Source organism: Prunus avium, chromosome 8 (assembly GCF_965620075.1).
Source record: "Prunus avium chromosome 8, drPruAviu1.hap1.1, whole genome shotgun sequence".
NCBI lineage: Eukaryota > Viridiplantae > Streptophyta > Magnoliopsida > Rosales > Rosaceae > Prunus > Prunus avium.
This window is the reverse complement of record NC_142291.1, coordinates 35,153,525-35,164,210: the sequence shown is the minus strand read 5'-3', so window position 1 is coordinate 35,164,210 and position 10,686 is coordinate 35,153,525. Positions and strand designations below refer to the sequence as shown.

Here is a 10,686-nt window from a genome sequence, read left to right as displayed (position 1 = left end):
TTTGGTTGTTGAACAAAAACGAGTCTTCTGAACCAGACTTGGTGTAGGAAGGCCAGAGGTTTCAAAACTTATCCAATGGGGCTCAAATTTGGATATGTTATAGTAGACACCCATTGGAACAACTTCTATGAAGAAAGTATTCCCATCGGAGCAGTAGAAGTATGCGTTTTGGGCCTTGCAATTTGGCTTCCGAACAGAGACTGGAATTGACTTCATTTCATTTATGCTTTACATGCATGCACATGCTTTCTCTATAATAACTCCAGCATGTACCAACTTGATCCTTTAGACTTTCATAGCTGTAATGCCTCCCCACTTCACTCATTATGTTGGATCCAAAGTCAGTTGCAGCATGGGTGAGGCACATGGCTCAAAGGAGGAGACAAGGCTCAAAGCTGGCAGCTGCAAATCCTCCTGAGCATGGTTCAGTGTTGGACGGGCTAAGGACTCCACATATGTTCAATTGGGCTGAATTTTGGATATGTTATACTAGACACCCAATTGAACAACTTCTATGAAGAATGTCTCCTCATCCGAATTGTACAGATTGCTGAAATGAGACCTGCAAGGTGACTTACGAAACTGGACTGACAAGAAGTGTGGCCCAACTTTGGTTTTGTCTTTAAGCTCTTGCTCTTATCCCAATCAGCCCTTAACATGCATGGATTGAATCACATGTGATCTCTTGCTATCTTAACCTACAAAACACACAAACAGAGGTAAGTGACTCAAAATAAAGAGAAACTAAGCAAAATCACTAAGTAAAGAAGGCAAGCAAGTGTACGAAATTATGGACTTATCAAAACAGAAAATGGATTAAAAGCACAAGTTTAACTCAATAACATAACCAAATCATAAGCTAGAAGGGTACAAAATGATATACAATTATGAACCGATCAAATACCCCCAAACCTAGATTTTGCTAGTCCTCGAGCAAAACAACACAAAACAAAGTTAAAAACAAAAAGTTAACTAAACCACTTTCGTAGGTAACTCGATTGCATTGAGCGTATGCAACAAGCCTTTAAACCTCTAGGCATCCCTAGTAGGAGGAGTTGTGTCTCCTGAGGGTTTAACAGAAACGATACCCACAAACGCATTACTAACTCTACAAAACAAAGTGGTTAGTAAAACTTGAAATCAACTAATGAGAACGAAAGAAAACTTTAGTCATACCTCCAACACCATAGAGTTGCCAAGATAGGTGATCAATCAGTGTGTAATGTGGAAGCTATAGCTCAAAGGCACACGGTTTCAAAGCAAGCACACTCAAACCTTGAATAAAGAACATGCTTCGACTCTAATTCTCACAGATAACACTCAATCACTCAGAATCAATGGTTTTATTCTCTCAAACAAGCTTAAGTGAGTATATGAAATAGAAGCACAATATTTGGTTAGATCTCATGAAGGGAATCAAATACTAAGAATAGAGATACACACATACTTACCAGCACCCATGAATACATCCTCAAAGATCAGCTAGGTCTTTCACAAGGTTTGTAATGAAAGGTAAGCTTAGGGGAAATGGAAGAATTGGAAGGAAAAACAGGTAACTTAAGAACATACCAAGGTTGCATTCTTCATTGATCTGCAAGGTAGCATTGACTTATAATGGCATGGCTGCAAACTTCATGGTACCACCTGGCATAGACTTTATTTATTTATTTATTTATTTATTTATTTATTTACACTTAGATCAAATCGAAACACTTTCATCTTCGTTGATTTGATCTGCATCTTCATTAACTTCATTGCACAGAATCACACTATCTTTCATTTAGGCACATGGCAGCAACTTCCTTGCTTCAAACTTTATCTTGGCACACCTTGGTATATTTCTAAGCTATAGGGTATGGCTACAATAGGTGAAGTATCTCAGATTGAGATACAAAGGTAGGGAAATGATGAGGGTGATAGAAGAAAAGGCTTTAAGTGTTTGGCTTCAAGAGGGTTGATGGAACACACATATAGGTAGGGTGAAAAGAAAGCACATCGAATGGTTATGCACACATAGCCTAGCATCACTTCAATGAGTTCATTCATGAATGAGAGCAAGCACATGATATCTGCAAAAGAGAATCATCCTTAGTATTCAATCAAAATGGAATAATGAGATCATTTAGAGTGAAATGAAGAAAATAAATTGGGATGAGAAATAGAAACACTTTAAACCCTCTCAAGAAAGCAATTGGGCTCAATATAGCTCACTAGGGTAGTCTCCACTATTCTCCTTCGAGAATTTGAGCATGGTACTTTAGCCACCAGAATTCTAGGAGCCAAAGCTTTGTGAAGTGCAAAATTCTGATATGAAAACCTCAATGGCAGCTCCATAGCATCGATTGTATGACATTTAAAAAAAAATTAGTGACAAATGAACGAAAATTGAAAACACAAATGAATGAAATTTGAAAACCTTCCCCCCAGACCTGAATTGAACATTGTCCTCAATGTTAAAGCAAAGTAAAGATGATTGAGAACAAGTAAATGATAAAGGGAAAAGTTAAGAAAAAGTTTAGAAGAAAAAAAACAAAAAAACAAAAAAACAAAAAAACAAAAAAAATAAAAAAATAAAAAAACAAATATACAAGCAACTCACGGATGACTAGTTAAGGGCCTCAGAAAACACAGCCAGGGGATCCGGGAAGGTTGGAGGGGTCACAATGGTCCCGCTTAAAACCCAAACTTCTTAGACACCGAAGGTGTCGCCTAAAGAACTCCTAGACACTGTATTGACGGAGGTGCTCACTGGGGTTACCAAAAGTTAGCTCATAAAAAAAAAATTATTTAAAGAAACAGAAACTTAAAATGACTAAAATAAAAACAAAACAAGTAAAGAGAAAGGTTAGAAATGCTCCCCCTTGATGCGATTAGGTCGATTGCTACCAAGCACCTTCTTCTTGAACACATGGGTTGCCTCCCAAGAAGCGCCTTAGTTACTGTCTTGGCAAGACATTATGTGATCAGCTAAGTTGATGGTACAAAGGGAAGTTGATCCACCACATGGCCTGTTTGAATGCCAGCTGAGATTCCCTCATAGAATGGCTTTAAACGTTGTCCATTTACTTTGAAAGTTGAGCCGTCTTTAGGGTTTTGAATCTCCACAGCTCCATAGGGAGAAACATTGACCACGGTGAATGGGCCTTGCCATCTAGACTTCAATTTTCCTGGAAAGAGACGCAATCGTGAGTTAAACAAAAGAACTGACATACCTTTGGAGAACTCTTTCCGTTGAATGTTTCTGTCATGGTAACTCTTGGTTCGTTCTTTGTAAAGCTTTGCATTCTCATAAGACTCATGTCTAATTTCTTCCAATTCATTGAGCTGAAACTTTCTTGCATGGCCTGCCTTGTCTAGATCAAAATTTAACTTCTTGATGGCCCAAAAAGCATTGTGTTCAAGCTCCATTGGCAGGTGACAAGCTTTCCCAAACACAAGACGATAAGGGCTCATCCCAATGGGAGTCTTATATGCAGTCCTATAAGCCCATAATGAATCATTGAGCTTGGCTGCCCAATCTTTCCTTGTATTGTTCACCACCTTCTCCAGGATGTGCTTAATTTCTCTATTGCTTATTTCCACTTGACCAGAAGTTTGCGGATGATATGGTGTAGAGACTCGATGGGTGATGTTGTACTTCTTCATGAGTGCTTCGAATGGCTTGTTACAGAAGTGGCTGCCTCCATCACTGATGACAGCCCTTGGAGTACCAAACCTTGTGAAAATATTATCCTTCAAGAACTTGAGCACCACCTTATGATCATTGGTTTTGGTGGCTATGGCTTCCACCCATTTAGACACATAATCAACAGCAACAAGTATGTAAGTACAACCAAAGGAAGATGGGAATGGTCCCATGAAATCAATACCCCACACATCGAAGAGCTCCACAACAAGTATGCTATTCAATGGCATTTCGTTCCTACGACTTATGTTCCCCATCCTTTGACACCTATCACACTTAACACAAAAATTAAACGCATCTTTGAATAGAGTGGGCCAAAAGAAACCAGATTGGAGAATTTTAAGTGCTGTTTTCTTAGCTCCAAAGTGACCTCCACAAGCCAATTCGTGGCTATGCCTAAGTATGCTTTCTTGCTCTTCTTCTGGAACACATCTTCTGATGAGTTGATTGTTCGGTTCATTTTTACACATGATTTTTCATGTTATTCACCCACTATTTTGAGTTAGTTCTTGACATTTTATAGCTTTTTACTTCCTTTTTGTGTTTTCTTAGATTTTGCCTTGGTTGGGATGAAAATGAGCTAAAAGTGCATTATTAGTTATAAATTCTGTTTTTGTTCATTTTCGTAGGTCAACTTCTTGGCCTGGGATCAACATGCTCTGGTGCTCGGATGAGGTCATGATCTTCATGAGACTTGTTCCAATGGATGTTAACTACAACATATCCAAATTTGAGCTCCATTGGACAAGTATTGCCTATCCAACCAATCCATCATGTTACCACAGTTCTGGAAATCCGGATTTGGCCAGCTTTTACCTCCCTTGTGTCATCTTAACTTCTTGTTACCATAACTCTTGGTAACAAGGAATTACATTTGTAAAATAGATATTTTCTGAGCTTTTGGCATCTTTGTGAAGTCAAAGCTCCATCATGGCAAGGGGACAATGGGCTAAGGCTTTATCAAAGGTGGTAGTTTTATATTAAAAGGTAAAAGCTGGAAAGGAGGAGAGAGGGAGGAGAAGTCAAAATTGCAATCTGATATTGGGAGCCTTTTGATCGTGGGAAATCAGGCTATTCCACATTCTACACAACTTGAGAGCAGCTTTTGGGGAGCTAAGAGCAAGGAAGGAGAAGGAGGTGCAGCCAAGGAAGAAAGGAGAAGACTTCCACCATTGAAGACTTCAAGCTTTCATCATTTCCAAATCTGTAAACTCCTTCTAGTTATATTTCGAGTTTGTATTTGGAATAAGTATGAGCAACTAAACTCCATAGCTAGGGCTTAGGTTGAAGCCCTAAACATGATTACCTTATTGTTTTGATGCTTGAGTGTATGAATTTCTAGATGTTGTTGATGAACCCCATTCACTAATTGAATTTTATGATATGTGTTTGCTTCCTTTGCTTAATCACCTTAGGTTGTATGCATGTAGCTAAAGTTGAGAAGTTGTGTAAGATAACCAAGAACACAATTTCTAATTAGCAACAAATGATTGAACTTGTTTAAGTGAGCATCATGTGAATTGGTTTCTTGACAACAATTGATGAATTCCAATTCACCAAATTAATCTATCCTTGATGTGTGTTTTCCTTGATTGATTACCTTTGAAAGCATGCTTCTTGAGGTTGTTGGGATTATGTGTATCTTCATGTTTTCCTAAGCAATAGATGGATGGAGTAAGAACCATCCATGTGAATTGGTTTCTTGAATACCTAATGTAAACACCATGCTATTAGGGTTCTTGTGATGTTCATATTCTCTTTGAACTTAATGGGTTTTCCTTGCAATCGAATCGAAGTACGAACCATACCTAGGTTCGGTTATGAGGAGGGCACAAGTATTGTAGCACGAACCATGCACTTTACGTATATTAGAGAGAATCAATGCGTCTTGAGCCACGACCCATGGTCTTGATTGCGAACATCTTCATCAATACATTTAGAGTTCATCACTTGAGTATCCATGAACATGGGTAGAATTGTTTAGGGTGGATTCCGAAACCCTAGTGTTTGTTACATTTTAATTTCACATTTTGATAATTCATCTCTGCCATTCACATTTAAATTCAAAGTCCATTTACTTTCATGCAATAGAAATAGGTCACTTGAACCAAATCAAAAAACCCCCCCAATGTGTGTGTGAGTTGCGTGTTTGACACGTTTTGTGTCTTTGTCACTGAATTTTGTTTGTTTCCGTAATTGTTTTGGACTTTTGGTCCGCGTTGTGTTCTTGCATTTTCTGTTCTGATTCCAACCGTATAAAGAACGTAAATTTTGGATAAACGGTTGGAAAGTTATAGGTCAAAAACTGGACAGAGGTCGAAACTGAAAAACAGAGAAACGAATCTGTCCAAATGGTGATAAACGGGTGATAGAAAGTGCTGTTTGTGTTTTTCTTTGTTTTCTTGTGTTGTTTCATTTCTTTTATCTTCCTTACTTCATTTTTAGTTTCCAATTTGTATTGTGTTTGTGTGTTGTGTAAAATTAGTGTTCTTTACGTACTCAAATTAGAACTTATAGGAAACCGACAAGTTCTTCGTGGGATCGACCCCGTACTTACATAATCTATACTTCATTAGATTCGTGCACTTGCGGGTATTTTTAATTGGTTGTTTGCACATTAATTTGTGTCCTTTTAGGAATGCAACATTGATCCGGGCAATGCTTGAATAAGAAAGGTTCATCCCAGACATAATGTTTCACCATGGAAAAGAACTTCTTCTTGTCCTGAGAAGTTAGATCATTTCTAAGAACACCACAAGCAAGATAATTAACAAAATCAGCATACCATGGTTCTTTGACTTGGGCAGCATATAGTTGTTCATCAGGGAAAGTCTCATTCAAGGGTAGCACAGCTTCTCCTTTTTCTTCAACCACAATTCTGCTCAAATGATCAGCTACCACATTCTCACATCCCTTCTTGTCTCGAATTTCCAAATCAAACTCTTGTAGCAAGAGAATCCATCTAATCAAGCGTGGTTTGGCGTCCTTCTTAGTGAGCAAGTATCTAAGAGCTGCATGGTCAGAATAAACAATTACTTTAGAACCAACAAGATAAGAACGAAATTTTTCTAAAGCAAAAACCACAGCAAGGAACTCCTTCTCTGTTGTGGAGTAGTTGATTTGAGCATCATTCAAGGTCCGGCTAGCATAATGAATCACATGGGGGAGCTTGTTCTTCTTTTGACCTAAAACTGCACCAATAGCAAAGTCAGAGGCATCACACATTATTTCAAATGGTAAAGACCAATCTGGAGCTATGATAATAGGGGCTGAAGTTAGCTCCCTCTTCAAGGTAGTAAAGGCTTCCATGCAAGCTTCATTAAACTCAAAAACAGCATCCTTAGCAAGGAGATTACACAATGGCCTTGTAATGCTTGAGAAATTTTTGATGAACCTTCTATAGAATCCAGCATGACCTAGAAAGCTTCTAATTCCTTTCACAGAGGTAGGGGGTGGCAGATTTGAGATGAGATCGATCTTGGCTTTATCCACTTCAATTCCCTTGCTTGAAATCACATGACCTAGCACAATGCCTTGTCTCACCATGAAGTGACACTTCTCCCAATTCAAAATCAGATTTGTTTCCTGGCATCTTTTAAGCACTAGAGACAAGTGGTGAAGACAATTATCAAAAGAGGAACCAAAAACTGAAAAATCATCCATAAATACCTCAATGAATCGTTCCACCATATCTGAAAAGATTGACATCATGCATCTTTGGAAAGTTGCTGGGGCATTGCACAAACCGAATGGCATCCTTCTATAAGCAAACGTACCAAATGGGCATGTGAATGTGGTTTTCTCTTGGTCTTCCGGAGCAATGGGAATTTGATTATAACCTGAAAAACCATCAAGAAAACAATAGTAAGCATGGCCAGATAAACGTTCAAGCATTTGATCAATAAAAGGCAAGGGGAAATGATCTTTTCTAGTGGATGTGTTCAACTTCCTGTAATCAATGCAAACTCTCCAACCAGTGATAGTTCGTGTAGGAACTATCTCATTCTTCTCATTCTTCACAACGGTGATTCCGGACTTCTTCGGAACAACTTGTACAGGGCTCACCCACTTAGAATCTGAAATTGGGTAGATGATTCCTACATCGAGTAGCTTTAAAACTTCAGCTCTAACCACCTCTTTCATGTTGGGATTTAGCCTCCTTTGGGCATCACGGGATGGTTTGCTGTCTTCTTCCATTAGAATCCGGTGCATGCACATGCTTGGACTAATTCCTTTGATGTCTGCTATGGTCCACCCAATGGCTGTTTTATGCTCTTTTAGAACCTTAATTAAGCTCTCTTCTTCATGTGAGGTGAGACCTGCAGCAATTATAACAGGGAGAGTTTTGTTAGCACCCAAATAAGTATATTTAAGATGATTGGGCAGTGGTTTAAGTTCTAGCTTTGGTGGGGTGATAATGGATGGCTCCAATTTCGTGGATGATGGTCCAAGAGGCTCGAGTGGTGGCCTAAAGGATGGTGGGTATGGTTGAAACACTTCTAAGGCAGCCACCACTTCTTGGAACTCCGATTCACAAAGATCTTCCTCTTCTTGTGTTAAGACAGCTTCTAGAGCATCATTAGACTTTCTTTGCAAAATTTTGGAAGAAACCTCATGATCCACAACATCAATTGAAAAGCAAGAATCAAGAGAGATAGAAGGTTGAGATAGAGCATTAAGCATTTTAAATTCAACAGTTTCACCCAGAACAGTCATGGAAAGGGTGCTATCTTTCACTTTGATAACTGTGTCTGCAGTGGCCATGAATGGCCTGCCTAGGAGAATGCGATCAACATGATCTCCATTTGGATTGTCTTCCATGTCCATCACTACAAAATCAGCAGGGAGAATTAGTGTATTAACTTGAACTAAAATATCTTCTACAATACCTTTTGGATATTTTATAGAATGATCAGCTAGTTCAAGTCGTATTGAAGTCTTCTTCATCCCTTCTAAGCCAAGCTTTTGATACAATGAATATGGCATTAGGTTGACACTTGCTCCCAAGTCCAACATGGCTCTTCCAACCTTATTGCCTCCAATGTTAATGGGAATGTCAAAGCTGCCAGGATCAACTAGTTTTGGTGGAAGCTTCCTTTGCAACACAGCACTTACATTTTGGTCAAGCTTTACATCTTCATTTGGAGCGAAATTGAGCTTGTGAGTTTTCAAGTCCTTGATGAACTTTCCATATGCAGGAATCTGTTCAATAACATCAAGCAAAGGCAAATTGATATTAACTTTACTCAAAATATCATAAATCTCTTTAAAAGCCTTATCTTGCTTTGCTTTCTTAAGACGGCCTGGAAATGGAATCGGTGGAACATATGGAGCGGGTGGCACGTATCTATCTTCTTGAAGATGTGGTGGCACAAATTTGTCATCTCTCTTATGCAATTGGAATTGTTTGGATTCCTGAGAATCTGATTTGGCATTAGGAGCATATTGAGAAGTTTTGAGATGTTCCCCTTGTGTAGCCGTGGTCTCCTCCTCTTCATCTTCTACAATCACAACATCATTTGAAAGATTAGAATCAACTTTACTATCAATGATCTTACCTGATCTAAGCACATGAATGGCCTTGGCTTCTTGGTTCTTTGGATTGATCTCGGTTTGGCTTGGCCATTTCCCAGGTGCTCTTTGAGTTATTTCAGCAGCTAATTGGCCTATTTGAACTTCCAATTTGGCAATGGCAGCTTGTGTAGTTTGCTGGAAATTGGATTGGTTGACTGCCATCTGCTTAACTATATCCTCCAATGATGATGTTTGTTGTGGCTTTTGGAATGAAGGGGGATTGGCTTGATTCTGAGTATTCCTCCATGAAAAGTTTGGATGATTCCTCCAACCTGGATTATAACTTTGAGAGTATGGATCATTTCTTGGACCTTGGTTGTAGGAATTTACCAACTTAGCTTGCTCTTGCACAAATTCTGGATATCCAGCCCCAAGTGGACAAGCTATGGTAGCATGGTCAGGAGTTTCGCAAATACTACACACTTCCTTCGAAGGGCTTCTTGAGTTTAATGCAAGAAGAGCATCTAGCTTTTGTTCCAGTTTTGAAATCTGCACACTAGAAGCATCATTAGAACCACTAATAACACGTTTACCTCTTGTATCCGTATGTTGGGTCTCCATTGCTATCTCCTCAAAGAGTTCGTATGTTTCTTCTGGAGTTTTGGTTTTAAAAGAACCACCTGCAAAATTGGTGACTATATTATGACTAGAAGGGGTTAGTCCTTTATAAAACATACGCATTTGAAGCTTCAATGGAATCCCATGATGAGGACATTGGTTGAGCAGCCCATTGAATCTCTCCCATGCTTCACAAAACGATTCATCATCTTGCTGTGCAAATAACAAGATCTTATCCCTAAGCATGTCGGTCTTTTGCATGGAGAAGTATTTCTCCAAGAACTTCTTTTGAATGGCAGCCCATGTAGTGAGTGAACCAGGCTTCAAAGAATTCAACCAATATTTCGCCTTATCCTTCAAAGTGTATGGAAACACTCTCATTCGAAGTTGATCTTCTATCACACCTGTCAAGGGAAAAGAACTCACAACATTAAAAATATCCTTTATATGAGTTAATGAATCTTCATTAGGTAAACCATAAAAGGAAGGCAGCATATTAAGATGAGAAGATTTAAGCTCATAATTTCGAGCTACAGTGGGCAGCAAAATGCTTGAAGGAGATGCTGGAATTGTTGGGATATCAAGTTCTCCCATGAACTCATTGGCAGCCATCTCTTCTTCTTCTTCTTGGTCTGAACTTGCTTCCGAATTTGAAGGTGAAGAACCAGGAAGTTCAGTGTGGAGAGCAATACTTGTAAATGTGGCAAGAGCTTGCTCTTTTGCAGTTGACAACTCTCTTTCTAGACGATTATGAACTTCAGAGATCACCCGGTTGGGTTGCAACGATGGTCCTGCGTTCAAAGATCTGGAGCGTTGGAACGAAGACCTCACTTGTTCAAGGAACGGTCTTTTAGACATAAACTACCTGA

The 10,686-nt window shown here is 39.0% G+C and overlaps 1 non-coding gene across 1 annotated transcript; it reads left to right on the top strand.

Annotated features, from left to right (window-relative positions):
• Positions 1-9,956: 9,956 nt before the first annotated feature.
• LOC148292641 (small nucleolar RNA R71) lies at positions 9,957-10,063 on the top strand. Its single transcript, XR_015827170.1, has one exon. It is a non-coding gene; the product is annotated as a small nucleolar RNA R71 (small nucleolar RNA).
• Positions 10,064-10,686: the final 623 nt, after the last annotated feature.